The sequence below is a fragment of the Rutidosis leptorrhynchoides genome, chromosome 1, assembly GCF_046630445.1.
Source record: "Rutidosis leptorrhynchoides isolate AG116_Rl617_1_P2 chromosome 1, CSIRO_AGI_Rlap_v1, whole genome shotgun sequence".
Lineage (NCBI taxonomy): Eukaryota > Viridiplantae > Streptophyta > Magnoliopsida > Asterales > Asteraceae > Rutidosis > Rutidosis leptorrhynchoides.
This window is the reverse complement of record NC_092333.1, coordinates 577395422-577411104: the sequence shown is the minus strand read 5'-3', so window position 1 is coordinate 577411104 and position 15683 is coordinate 577395422. Positions and strand designations below refer to the sequence as shown.

General features: G+C 34.8%; 1 pseudogene; it reads left to right on the top strand.

Annotated features, from left to right (window-relative positions):
• Window positions 1-897: 897 nt before the first annotated feature.
• Window positions 898-13202, top strand: LOC139845426 (heat shock 70 kDa protein 18-like; annotated as a pseudogene).
• The last annotated feature ends 2481 nt before the right edge of the window (window positions 13203-15683 follow it).

The window sequence follows — 15683 nt, the reverse complement described above, 5'->3', positions numbered from 1 at the left end:
GGACCCATAAGCCCACCGTCTTTTGGTAAAAATAGATATTTTCTTCTATTCATTGATGATTTTAGTCGAAAGACATGGGTCTATTTTCTAAAAGAAAAGTCGGAAGCTTTTGGAATGTTCAAGAAGTTTAAAGCGTTTGTGGAGAATCAAAGTGGTCTCACCATAAAGGCAATGAGATCCGATCGTGGAGGAGAGTTTACATCCAAGGAATTCAAGGAATTTTGCGACAACAATGGCTTACGACGTCCTCTAACTCTTCCATATTCACCTCAACAAAATGGTGTTGCGGAAAGAAAAAATAGGACCATTCTTGATATGACCCGGAGTATGTTAAAGAGCAAAAGGATGCCTAAGGAGTTTTGGGCTGAGGCAGTGGACTGTGCGATCTATCTAGCAAATCGCTCGCCCACTAGAAGCGTCAAGAACAAAACGCCCATTGAAGCTTGGAGTGGAAGGAAGCCCGGCATCTTACACCTTCGAGTGTTCGGAAGTGTGGCATATGCTCATGTGCCAGATCAGAAGAGGACGAAGCTCGATGATAAAAGCGAGAAACTCATATTCGTGGGCTATGACTCAAGTTCGAAGGGTTACAAGTTATACAATCCCAAGACCGGTAAAGTAATCTCAAGTCGAGATGTGGTGTTCAATGAAGAAGCAACATGGGATTGGAATGTTCCCGAAGAGGAGAACTACGACTTTCTCCCTTATCCATTCGAGAGTACTGCAAGGAACGAAGAATATATAGAAGTTCAAGAATCTTCTAGTACACCATCTCCGCACTCTCCACGTACTCCAACCACTACACCTAATGAAGTGACACCAACATCAGGAGGAGAATCAAGTAGGCTACAACATCACACAAGGAGCATTGAGGAGTTGTACGAGGTAACCCAGCCTATGGAGGATCTATCATTGTTCTGTCTTCTTGCCGACTGTGAGCCAATAAGTTATGAAGATGCAGCAAAAAGCCAAAAGTGGAAACGTGCTATGGACGAAGAGATTCAAGCAATCGAGAAGAATAGTACGTGGGATCTTGCCACACTACCAAAGGGACATAAGGCTATTGGTGTAAAATGGGTGTACAAGGCCAAGAAGAATTCCAAAGGTGAAGTTGAAAGATATAAGGCAAGGTTGGTGGCGAAGGGATATAGTCAACGAGCCGGCATAGACTATGACGAGGTATTTGCTCCCGTTGCTCGTCTAGAAACTATAAGATTGATAATCTCACTTGCGGCTCAACATAATTGGAAGATTTATCAAATGGATGTCAAATCTGCGTTCCTTAATGGCCACTTAGAAGAAGAAGTCTATATAGAACAACCTTTGGGATACATCGTGAAAGGCCAAGAGAATAAGGTGCTAAAATTGAAAAAGGCCTTATACGGGTTGAAGCAAGCGCCTCGGGCATGGAATAGCAGGATAGACAAGTATTTCCAACAGAATGACTTTACGAAATGCCCCCATGAGCATGCCCTCTACACCAAAGTTAGCAATGATGGAGATGTTATGATTGTGTGCCTATACGTGGATGACTTGATATTCACCGGTAGTAATCCCAAAATGTTTGAGGAGTTCAAGAAAGCAATGGTTCGGGAGTTCGAGATGACCGACATTGGACTTATGGCTTACTATCTTGGGATCGAGGTAAAACAAAAGAAAGAAGGAATATTCATATCCCAAGAAGGTTATGCGAATGAGGTGCTCAAGAAGTTTAAGATGAATGACTGCAAGTCAATGAATACACCGGTGGATTGCAATCTCAAATTGTCAAAAGATGATGAAGGATACTTGGTGGACCCAACACAATACAAGAGTTTGGTTGGAAGTCTGAGGTACCTAACCTGCACGAGGCCAGATATTCTCTACGGAGTTGGACTAGTAAGTCGATACATGGAAGCACCTACAATAAATCACTTGAAGGCGGCCAAGAGGATACTTCGCTACATCAAAGGTACGATTGACTATGGCCTGTTTTATTCGCCTTCTAAGCACTTCAAGCTAGTTGGATACAGTGATAGTGATTGGGCTGGAGACATAGATGATCGTAAGAGTACGAGTGGTTTCGTGTTCTATATGGGAGATACGGCGTTCACATGGAGCTCGAAGAAGCAACCCATTGTGACTCTGTCAACGTGTGAAGCCGAGTTTGTAGCAGCAACATCGTGCACCTGTCATGCAATATGGCTCAGGAAGTTACTAAATGAGCTTAAGTTTTTTCAAAAGGAAGCTACGGAGATATATGTGGATAACAAGTCTGCGATTGCTCTAGCAAAGAATCCAGTCTTCCATGATCGAAGCAAGCACATCGATACGAAATACCATTTCATCAGGGAGTGTGTTACAAATAAAGAGGTGCAGATAAAGTACACGAAGTCATTCGACCAAGTTGCTGATATTTTCACAAAGCCTCTAAAACACGAGACTTTTCAGAAATTACGGAATATGCTCGGAGTGACGAAATCAAGTTTAAGGGGGGCTGTTGGAAACTAAACTTGATTGTGGGCTATTTGTTTTGGATTTGGGCTTGCAAGTATACAAATATTTTGGATCAAGATTATAGCCCATTATGTAGAAGCTTCTTGTAATATGTAGTAGTGAAAGTGTGTAGAATGTGTGTAGAATAATCTTGTAAAATATCTAGGTCTAGAAATACTAGGAAATATCTAGATAGTAGTAGATGATGGAGTGATCTAGACTACTCCATTGAGTAGTATAAATAGAGGGCTTCACCCCTCATTTGTAATCAAGCAAAAAAGCAATTCAATAAGCAATAAAAGAAGAGTTTTCAAGATCAATCAAACTTCTAAATCATCAATCATCTCTCCCACAAATAATATACATAACCTCCTATTTCCAACAGCTGTTTGGCAACACGAACAAGTAGAGATAATTTCCAATGAACAGGGCAACAGGACCACACCTTCTTGTGTTGCTTTCACTGATACTGAGCGTTTGATAGGCGACGCTGCTAAAAACCAAGCGGCTATGAATCCTCCCAATACGGTCTTTGGTATATTCTCTCTTTTTCTTAAATATATTTTAGTATATGTTTAGTATCTCATTCTAATGATCATCATATTTTAGATTTTCTGATGGTGATAAAACACAGATTATTGAATTCTTTGAGACTTAAGTTTGACTAATTTTGACTTGACCTGGCAATCGATCCACAACATTGACATTGATCGATCAGCACAAGGGTTTAATTTAAAAATATACTCCATACTAATTATGATTTTTTTTTTTATACTTCTTCTATTTCTATTTCTGTTAAGCTTTGTAAATGATCTGATTAATTCTCCTTAGTCCTTATACACTCTACATGAGAAAGTACAAGTAATTATTTATCCATTACGGAGTATTAATTTAACCTAAACAAGTGTTTAACCTTTTTATAAATTAATTAATAAGATTTATTTCATTACTGTTTCTTTAGAATAAATGGAGTGAAATATTCTAACGAGGTCAACTTATCCTGCCTGACCCCTTTATTTTAAAGTTGAAATGTTTGAATTCTTTAAGATTGTAATGCGACCCTTTCTCAAGGGCCACACCTCACGCAATGTTTAATTGTTTCACAACTGATTTAATTTTCAAAAGCCCTTCATTTCACAACTGATAGGGACACTACTATTCAAATGAAATCATCCCAAGATAGCTTAGTGGTCAAGGCCTTGATAGAGGTTACGTTAAACAGTCACTAGCAACATATCTTAGGGTGACGACGTGGGTCGGAAACGGTCACGGGATAACCCGGTTAGACCGAGTACATATGAATAAAGTTTACTCCCTTTGCCCGGGTATCCTTATCTTGAACAAGTCCTTTTAGTGTATACGTCTTACGTTACAAATGATACCAGTTTTACTTTTTAACTTAGATTTTACCTTGAATATATGGTCAACATGCTTATTTTACAGTTTGAAATCTTCAGATGCTAAGCGATTGATTGGAAGGATGTATGATGATGATACAGTGCAGAGTGACATGAAAGTTTGGCCTTTTAAACTTGTGGAAGGAAAAAGTGGTAAGCCTATGATAGTAGTTACATACAAGGGTTGTGAGAAGAAGTATTATGCTGAAGAAATTTCTTCCATGGTACTTTTTAAGATGAAAGAGGTAGCTAATATGTACCTAAATACTGACGTGAAAAATACGGTGATCACCGTTCCAGCATATTTCAATGATTCACAACGTCTAGCAACCAAGAATGCAGCTACTGTTGCTGGTCTTAATGTTTTGCGGTTATTAAATGAACCCACAGCAGCCGCCGTAGCCTACGGGTTATACCAAAAGACCGGTAAAAGAAATGTTCTTATCTTCGATTTGGGTGGTGGTACATTTGATGCGTCTCTTCTCACTATTGACAATGGGAGGTTTGAGGTGATGGCTGCTGCTGGTGACACTCATTTGGGAGGTGAGGATTTTGATAATCGAATGGTGGAATACTTTGTTTATGAGTTTAATAGGAAATACAATAAAGACATTAGCAATAATTCTAGAGCTCTTGGGAGGTTGAGGGTTGCTTCGGAGAGAGCTAAAAGGATACTTTCCTCAACGACACACACTACTATAGAAATTGATTGCTTGTGTGATGGTATTGATTTTTCTTCAAAAATAACACGTGCTAAATTTGAGGAGTTAAATATGGATTTTTTCAACAAGTGTATGGAAACAGTACAAATGTGTTTGGATGATGCGAATTTGGAGAAGAGTAAGGTGAATGAGGTGGTTCTTGTTGGTGGATCGACACGCATTCCAAAAGTTCAAAGAATGTTGCAAGATTTCTTTGATGGTAAGAACCTGTGCAAGACAATTAACCCTGATGAGGCTGTTGCCTATGGAGCAGCTGTTTTGGCCGCACACTTGAGTGGTGAGGGCGGTCAAGTAGTCCAAAATTTGACGTTGATAGATGTCATTCCACTTTCACTTGGTTATGAGTCACATGGTGAATTGATGACCGTTGTTGTCCCAAAAAACACATCGATCCCTACTACAAGGGTGAAGAGATGTACCACAGTTTATGACAACCAAACTGCTATTCTTTTTAAGGTTTATCAGGGGGAGAGAACTCGATCGAAGAATAACAATTTGCTAGGTGAATTTAGACTTCGGAACCTTCCTCTTGCTCCAAGAGGTGTTCCAAAAGTAAGGATTCAATTCAACATTGACGCTGATGGCATTCTTAAAGTTTCTGCTGAAGAACCAGTAAGTGGTCAAAGTAAGACCGTCACGATCATAAATGATAAGGGAAAACTTACAAAAGAAGAAATTGAGAAGATGTTGGAAGATGCTGAGAGATACAAAGTTGATGATCAAGAATACAAACAGAAGGTTGCTGCATATAATGGATTGGAAGACTTTGTGTATTCGCTAAAATCAAAATTGAAGGAAAGGAATATAAGGAGCAAGGTAATTCGGGAAGATTTGAACAAGATGGAAGATGTGGTTGAAGAGGCTCTGTTGTGGCTTGAGTTAAATAAGGTTTCCGAAATCAACGTGATTGCGGACAAGCATAAGGAACTCGAACTCATATGTAATTCTATATTTGGTTCAATCCTGTAAGAAGTGTAGATGGAAGATAGATAATTTTTGGATGCAAAAGGTTTTTTCTTTTGTGACTTCAGGTTATGAATTAAACCTCATATATGTTTATGCAACTATATGCTATTTGAACTTTAATTCTACCTTTCATACGTGTGGTTAGTGAACTCTAATTCTACCTTTTATACAAGACATACAAATTTTAAATTATTACGACAAAGGCCACTCTGTTTGTTACTGAGTACTAATTACTTATTACTGAAGTTAGTATTACATTAAATTTGAAAATAGATCACATGAATGTTGATGTCCATATGTACTTGCCTTCAATCATCTTATGTTGAAACTTTGATTTCATTCTTTAAATGTGATGGTCATATAATTGAATTGCATGCATGATTTATGTTCAATGATTATAAACTTTCTCTTAGCTCGAGAATCGCTGATCTATGGATGCATGCTGTGTTATATCAATACTACCATGGTATATAGAGTGAGTTATATGTGAGATACATATCATACCATGACACTATTAATTAATTATACCATTAATACATGTGGTTTAGCCAAAATTATAGCGGTAGTCTATTTTATTTTTATAATATACCAGTATTCCCTATGGTTTTTAAGACGCACGACGCTGGTCCTTCACCTAACGACAGTTTAATTGTTTCGTTAAATTATTACATGTGCCCTGCAGATGATGGGCATTACGGTAATTTTAGGTACAAAAAGCTCTATCTTCATTAGTATCCTCAGTTTACGGAAGGCCTTATCTATTTAATAAGGTCATTCCATGATTTTAGGCCATTATGTAACACCCCAATTTTTATGTAAGGTATTAGTTAATTTATTGTTGTTTTTTATATCTTTTTATAGATTCAGGTGCGGACAAAGGAAAAGGTAAGCTCGGTGGATAGCTTACTAGTGTGAAGTTGCTTTTGGAATAAGGAATGCTTGTTCTTTTGGTGGTGGCTTTTAGTTGGGTAGTTATCCCACTAATCATGCTCTTGTACTTGTCATTTTGCTTAATGGGTCAAATTACCACTTATGAATTATGACGGGTCGTTTCGAACTTGATGTTGTATGTGATACTTAAACTTGTTAAAAAAAAAGTGTCGTTTTCTGAAAATGTGTCAAGAGGCGTTTCACATTCAGATTGTATTCATCTTTCCCTAGAGCATGATATCTGCATTCTCTATGGTATGTTTGTTATTTTTATACCTGGAGAGGCATTTTAATCTCCATCCTTTACGACTCTAATTTCCTATAATATTATATTTCTCACTCTTTACATATGACGATCCTATTTAAAAGTCAATTTGTAGGGTAACTTATATTGTATATTATGTAGACTTCTGACTCCATTTAGAAACATAACATGACAACAGAGTAATCGAAATGTATAAACCACATTCTGGAAGAAAAAAAAGATTGATTCAAAGTTTCATACCATTCTGTTTACAAACATTGTTTTTGGATGAATAATCTCTGGCATGTTGCAGAAGCAAGATTCGTAGGATTGGGAGTTTTTAATATTGCTTTATGGATAAAATTACCTAATTGTCCATCATGTGCAGAGCACATGTAATAATTTAATGGAAAATTCTAACTGGGGTTAAGTTTAGGACCACCAATGTGCATTTTAAAAACCATATGGACTATCCGTATAATTTTAAAAGAAAAGGACTACCAATTTAATTTTTCAATAACCTAAAGGGACAATGGTATAATTTACTCTAATAATAATTATTGCCTTTCAAAAAAAAATATTGGTATAAGTATGTAAATAAACTACGGCTCTATGGAGTCGACAACAATCGTCGATTTATTGGCGACTTGACTGACTCTTAAAGCCTAAATTAAATTCCAGGCAGGAGTTAAAACCCATGGAAATTTGATTTTACCATTTTCATGGCGTTTAATTATTTTTATATTATTTTTTTTATTTTTTTAAAAACTTTTTCCTACTTAAAGGCCGGAGGTCCTCTCGGAAGCAATCTCTTTATCCGTCGAATAGAGAGAGGGATGACTTTCTCTACTTTTGAGAGTGTTTTCACTCTGGGTGGAGAAATGACTTGTTTTTATTCAAGGATAGAGGAAGGATTGTCTACATCTCATCTCCCCATACACCACTCATGTGGTATTGGGTTTTGTTGTTGTTCTTGTTATGTAAATAAACCTTTCTACTAGAATAATGATCAATATGTTAAGTTGTTATTTACCAGTTACCACCAGTAACACTAACACTACTTTTATTTGTATTTCTGTTTTTTTCTTTTAGAAAATTCAAGAAAAAACAAAATTAACAAAAGAAAAGGTGAATTTTCATCCAAGAAAAAAAAATCCTATTAAATATATACAACGAAGACCCAAGCACTACTGCACTACCAACTAAAAAAAGGAAAAAAAAAGCTAAAGCAAACGCATTCAGAGCACCCCAACACAAACCAATCGATCTACGCACTCAAAGAATGCCTAGCAAAACAAAGAACTATAAAGAACCACTATATCTAAAACGCAAAACAAAAAATCCAAGCATCAAAGCTAAAAACTCCACCAAGCAAACAAACGATCCACCAAACGAAATCGATAGCATTGCTAACCTGATGACCCATCAACATCTTCCAAATGACCCTGTATGAACAAACCGAACTTCTCCGCAACTAAGTTACGTTACCGCTATCAATATTACAGAAATCTTCTCACCATAATTAAATGATAAATAAATTTAAACGATCATAAAATCTTAATTACATGTTTAGTTACCTAACATGGAGCATTTAGGCTTGTGAAGTACAATAATTCACTAGAAATCCAAGATAGGATCCTCATCTCTTAAGTTTAATGGTTTTGTTTTTAATAACTATATGTAAGAACATTTGATGGTATGGGTGTAAGTTGGGGTGTTTGTGATGACGTGACGATGTGAGTTGAAAACGTGAAGTTACGTGTTGGAGTGTTGTGATGATGTGACAAAATGTAATAATTGAATAAAAAATGGATAAAAATAATTAAATTAAAAATTAAAGTTCAACCAAAAAGAAACAAACAATGTACTTGCTCCTTCCATCGAAATCCCACACACGTCCATCTTACGCCCCCAAACCAACGCCGCGTAACTTGAAATTTAGGCGTGTGTTTCATGCCACATCAGCACCCACGCCGTGGTTTTCATAACGTAACAAATGGCCTAACAATTACCAATGTGACATCCAACTTCATGTAGTAGCTGCAAATAGAGGCGTCTTCGAGCAGGAGGTTGGGCAATCAAACAAGGCTCGAAAATTTAGAAGGCCCAATAATTTAAAAGAGTTGATGGATTAACATTCATAACTATTAATAATGATATATTCAAGAGAATTGAAGGGTTGCTTTAAATAATTAATAGTTTAATTGTAACCGAAAGGAAAATATTTGTGAAAGAAACAACTTGATACTGCTATCTTTGTATGTAAATTTTTAGTTTTATCTTTTAATATGTATTATTAAAAATTTAACTTTATAAGGGACCGTTTTATTTTTGCACATGGTCATCTAAATTGTTGAGATGACCCTGACCGCAAAAGCCATACCAATATAATCCAATCTTTTTTATATATTGAATTTGTTTCCATTTAATTGAATTGCAACAAAAAATGTTGTATATTTATTTCATATTTTATAGATCCATAATTAAATAAATAAGCGTATATTATAATTATGAATTTTTTTTTTTTTTATTAATGTTAGCCCTCAAGGCTATCCTTAAGGATTTAAGACATGCTTTATTTAGTTATACATTGATAATAACCACTCCAAATAACTACTTCACTACAATTCATGTACCATTATTAATGCTTAAATAATCTTCTTATCTTATCAAGTATAAAACTTAGGCTATTATTAGATACACTCTAAAATTTTATAATTGCTTTAAATTTTGAAAGATTTTAATTAATATTAATATTTAAATAATATAATATAATATATATATATATATATATATATATATATATATATATATATATATATATATATATATATATATATATATTACTTCATTAATACGGAAGTTTGAATATCTAATTAAACTTAAAAATTAAAATTGAAGGTGAAGGTGAAAATAGAGTAGATTACTTCATTAATACGGAAGTTTTTATGTAGTTGAGTCGTTGATTGTTTACTTTCCTTTTTTTGATCACATTGTATTTTGCTTTTTCCGTTCGAGTGGTTTTGTTTTGGTGTGGGTGTTTGTTCGTTGTGGCTCGATTTAAGTTAGCTAGGTCAAGATATCGTTTTGTAATTCTAGCAAATTTACTTTTAGCGAGCCGTTTATTTTATCTTGGATTGGTTGTATCAGTTTATACGCTCTTTCATTTATTGATAAAGATTTTCTACTTTTAATAGTATTAGTTTTTTAGTATTAAAAAAAAAAAAAAAAAAAAAAAAAAAAAAAAACTAGTTTAAAGAAAGAGCTCCATTTAGCCCCATTAATTACTCAAATATTACTTAAATACAATTAATTTCAAGTTATTTATTAAAAAGGAAAAATCTAAAGATAGTTATTAAGGTTATCCTTAACAAATTTGGATATGCATGTTTCATTTGTACAATCATAATACTCCCCCCCCTCCCCAAATGAAGTTGTATTTATCATATTGATAATTGATTGTTTGTATAATTAAATCCTTAAAAGTTAGCCGGGGCTACAGATAGAAAAACTCTAAAAAAAAAAAAAAACGTAGCATAACCCCATTAATTTTCCCCCATACGGCCTGAAGGTGTACACGGCTATTACAAGTTGATTGCTGTGTTCGATCATTCTCGTCGGATTACTCATCTCCCTCTGGTATGTTCATGTTTAGCGATTTGGTACAACTTGATTTCATCCTTGAATGTTCGTGAGCTATTTTTTTTTTTATTTTTTTATAAAATTAATTGAAGTAATCTTTTGATTTTTATTGTTATTATCAAATCTTTTTTCAATAATTTTGAAATTACGATTAATTTCTTTTACAATAATTTGCACAACCTCTGTTCTTGGTGTGCCAGTAGGCTGTACGCATGAATTGCCATAATTCGTTACTCTATATATATAGCTGAGAGTGTTGGTTAAATTATTTGTATTATATTGAGTAGTAGTAATTCATGTTAGCCATTGTAAACATGCCAAAAAGTTGTATTTATCATATTGATAATTGATTGGAATAAATAGATTTTTATAACGATTTCTTTGAATTATATATAGATACATCATCATGTGCCTATGTTTTATCTTTTGTATTCGTTCGTTGCTGTCAAACCGTATCTTTGGAGTAAATTAGAAATTTAGAATAATACCAGTAGTCTAAACTAAGTTTTCAATTTCTATCATGTGGAGTATCTTCAACAATATATATATTCAAAAACAATAATAAAAACTCTATCTATGCTTGTGTTTTTTATAGGCGATATGGCAAGATTAACACCAGCAATCGGAATAGATTTAGGGACGACGTACTCATGCGTTGCTGTTTGGCAAAACAATCGCATTGAAGTCATCCCTAATGAACAAGGCAACCGAACCACTCCTTCTTGCGTTGCTTTTACCGACTCCGATCGTTTAATCGGTGACGCAGCAAAGAACCAAGTCACCAGGAACCCTACAAACACGGTTTTCGGTATAATCTTCTTATTTGATTTTTAATTATCTCAGTAACGTAAAAACTTCTTTAGTTTTTGAAACGGAACATACCATAGGAGCTAATCTATAGAACTATGAGTTTATTCTGTGTACAATACACTAAGTTCTCTAGGTTCTCTCATTGTTTAGTTCTCTAGGGATCTTCGCCCTATATATGTATGTATGTGTGTATATATATATATATATATATATATATATATATATATATATATATATATGTGTGTGTGTGTGTGTGTGTGTGTATATATGTGTGTGTGTGTGTGTGTGTGTTTGTGTGTGTGTGTGTGTGAATTTTTCTTAATGTTAACATACTCTACAGTTAATTATAATATGTTTTGATCATTGAACTTTGCAGATGCTAAAAGACTAATTGGAAGGAGGTATACTGATGCTAGTGTACAGAGTGACATGAAAATTTGGCCTTTCAAGATTGTAAAAGGGAGAGATGATAAGCCAATGATTAAAGTAGCATACAAGGGTGTTACGAAGCAGTTTTCTCCTGAAGAAACTTCGTCCATGGTGCTAACAAAGATGAAAGAGATAGCTGATACATACCTTAATGACAATGTGACATCAGCAGTGATCACTGTACCCGCTTATTTTGACGATTTACAACGACAAGCTACTAAAGATGCTGCTACTATTGCTGGCCTTAATGTTTTGCGCTTGATCAGTGAACCGACTGCAGCAGCTACGGCTTACGGTCTAGACCAGAAGTATAAAACCAATGGGGCAATAAATGTGCTTATATTCGATTTAGGGGGTGGTACGTTTGATGTGTCTCTTGTTTCCATTAATGAAGGGGAGTTTGAGGTTAAGGCTGTTTGTGGTGACACTCATTTAGGTGGCGAGGATTTTGATAATCGAATGGTGGATTACTTTGTTACTGAATTTAAAAGGAAAGGGATGAAAGATATTAGTAAGAATCCTAGAGCGTTAGCGAGATTGAGGGTGGCTTGTGAGAATGCAAAGCGGATTCTATCATCAACAACTTTTACTACCATAGAAGTTGACTGCTTGTATGATGGTGTTGATTTTTCAGCAAAAATTACTCGGGCTAAGTTTGAGGAGTTGAATTTGGATTTCTTTAATAAGTGTTTGGAAATTGTACAGATGTGTCTTGAAGATGCAAAATGGAATAAGGAAATGGTGGATGAGGTGGTGCTCGTTGGTGGGTCCACAAGGATTCCAAAGGTTCAACAAATGCTACAGGAGTATTTTGAAGGTAAGAAGTTGTGCATGACAATCAACCCTGATGAGGCTGTTGCGTATGGTGCAGCTGTTTTGGCTGCAAATATTAGTGGTCAGGGGAATCAAATGGTTCAAGAATTGGTGTTGTCAGATGTCACCCCTCTTTCACTTGGTCTTTTTGCACCAGAGGACGTGATGGCAGTTGTGATCCCGAAAAACACTCCCATACCTGTAACTAGAGAGTGTATCATCTTTACACGTTTTGACAACCAAACTGATTTTTTATTCCAAATTTATCAGGGAGAGAGAAGTAAAACGACAGACAACATTTAATTTGGTGAATTTTCTCTTTACAACATTCCCGTAGCCCCTAGGGGTGTTTCAAAAGCAAAGTTGCGGTTTGAAATTGATATCGATGGTCTTTTGAAAGTTTCCGCTGAGGAATTGACTACTGGTCACAAGGAAACCATTAAAATCACCAATGGTAAGAGAAATCTTTCAAAGAGACAAATTGAGAAGATGTTGAAAGACGCAAAGAAATACAAAATTGAGGATCAAAATTACCGAGAGAGGGTGGAAGCCTATAACGATTTGGAGTATTACATTTATCTAATGAAAAGAAGAGTGAATGATGATAACATCAGGAAGATGCTAAGTCCTCAAGATTTGAGTAAAATGGATGATTTGGTGGAGGGTGCAATGGTGTGGCTTGAAAACTATAAGTTAGCAGAAATCGGTGTGATTGCAGAAAAGAAGAAGAACCTGGAATGTGTATGCAACGCAATAATTGGTCAGTTTATGTAAGGGTGAGAGGGAGCATGATTGAGAACTCATATGAACCTATTTATTTTTTAGTTGTGAATTTGTTTCGTCTTTTTTGATCAGCTTTGATCTTCATCGTTTTTGTCACCAACTACTGCCTCAGTTTTTTGGTAATCCTAGTCATTTCTCCTTTTATCTATACTATTATTATTATTTGTTGATTTTCTAATTATGTTCTATGTATCACCTACTAGCCTTTAAGAGCCCGTGCGTTACACGGAGGGCCCTATAAAGACTAAGTATAAGATTGGTAGTAACAGAATAAGTATAAACATAGATATTCCTGAGGTTAAAGATGCTTTCTAGAGCGATCCTGAAAGCCACCATGCCAAGACGTTCAGAAGGAGATACAACCTGCATTGAACAGGTTCTAATTACTAACTCGGAAAATGAAAAGAAAAAAAAAAGTTAAGCTACATTAAAATATTAAATATAACAAATACAAAGAGTAGGTGAAATGGGTGGTTTGATTGTTAACCGAAAAGCTTGAACACAATGTTAAATATAATTACAAATTACTTAGAAGCCTTATCGTTGGAGCTCTTATATCTGTACAAATAAGTATTACTAAATACTACAAAATCTAAATCATATAAATTGTACCCCTAAGCATACCCTGCTAAATGCGACATGTTTCTGAACATATAATGTAAACTAAGTGAACCATTTAACGGAATGTAAACTAAGTGAACCATTTAAAAAACGTACCCATTTGGACTGAATCACATTTGGACATGTTTTATGTCATTAGCTGACCAGAAATACGCCTTAACAAAATAGGTGTGTGAAGTGAAGTAGGCTTGCACCCACCTGAGTGAAATGAAGAATGTAGTCAATGAAACGAAGCGCTTATTGTTCTAAAGATACTCGATCCAAAAAGGCAACATGATCGTAAATATTATGGTGTTAGTTTATTTGATGATAGCGGTATGAAAACATGTTACATCATATCATATTACAGTATTATCATAAGTGATAAAAAAGCCACCAATAAGTTTGTTTGCTTACCAATAGGTTGACGACACCACTCTCCATCATTTACCTTTATACATCGTGAACCTTGTAAGTGCCTTTTCTAACACCAACAAACATAGAAAAGTCACCTAATAAAATGATTAAAAAACAATAGTTTGTAAACATGTTAAGATAAAACCTTGAATTATCACACACCATGTACCAACTATGACCCTTGACAAAAATATTTCTAAGTTCCATGATAAGCATTCTTTTGTTGCACCATCTCAGCAGCCTATAACAAATAAAAGACAATCAATGTTAGAAGTTTGGGTATGCAATGGGCTTGTTATTCTAAAGTGAAAAATCAAAATCAGAACAATCATATGTTTGCACTGCACCAGTACACTTCATGTAATGTACTATTATATGGGTAAGAGTATGTTGAGTAGTTGGTAGTCCAAAATGGACTAAATGAGTGTGTATATATTTCTCTGATGCAAGTGTTATACTAAAATGTGGAGTTTTTTTAAAATTTATATATTTCTCAATCACTCCACCATCCCATACTTTTATACACTTTATATACACGTCTAACATAAAGTATGTAACACTACTGGGTAAAAAAATTCTGAATATAAAAACGATACAGCATGTTGTATGTATTTAGAAATACGCTTTATAAACTTTTTAGAACCCATTTGACGCGTTCATTGTTTATATTATTCTTTTCTTTGACCCGATGAAAGACACTTAGAATGTTTTGACCCAACCTTAAAAATGGGTTAAAATAACCCACAATACCTTAAATAATAACCTATAGGTGTTAAAGATAATGGTAAATTCAATTGAAAAAAAATTGGAAACACATACTTGGAAGAACATAACCTACAGAACCAGCAAGAGCAGAAACATACTCTTTGAAGGATCAATGACTTTAATAAGCATTACATAACCTTCAATATTCTTTGATGACCTCTATAATTACGCAAATGTAAAAGCGCAAATGTAAAAGTGATGTTCCCTTTATTAGGAAATTTTGACTATTATGTTACTTTTTGAGTTATTTTCCCAATATATAACAATAATTATAAACTATCAATATACACATATATAAGATGTATGTATACCTGGGGCAGTAATGCCATAAGCAGGCTGTCAACGGTCTGCTGCTCGGCTACTTTTGCACGATTCTTAAAATCAAAAACAGCCCCGCCAGCATTGTGCACGGTTGATATGTTTGGTAGTTCGTGGAGTGAAATGCAACATTAGATAACTATTTTCATGACAAAATGAAAAGGGTAGCATTTTTAGATGTGGCAAGATGGGCGGGTAAGAAATACATATTGAAACGGTTCATTGACAAAACTGACCTGATCGGGTTGGATTGATCCACAAACTGTTAGATTATTAAAAAAAAAAAAGTAAAGAAAAATGCATTATGTAAATTACAAAAATGATATAAATAATCAAATGGATGAAATTAAGAAGATTGTGTGAATTTAAAAG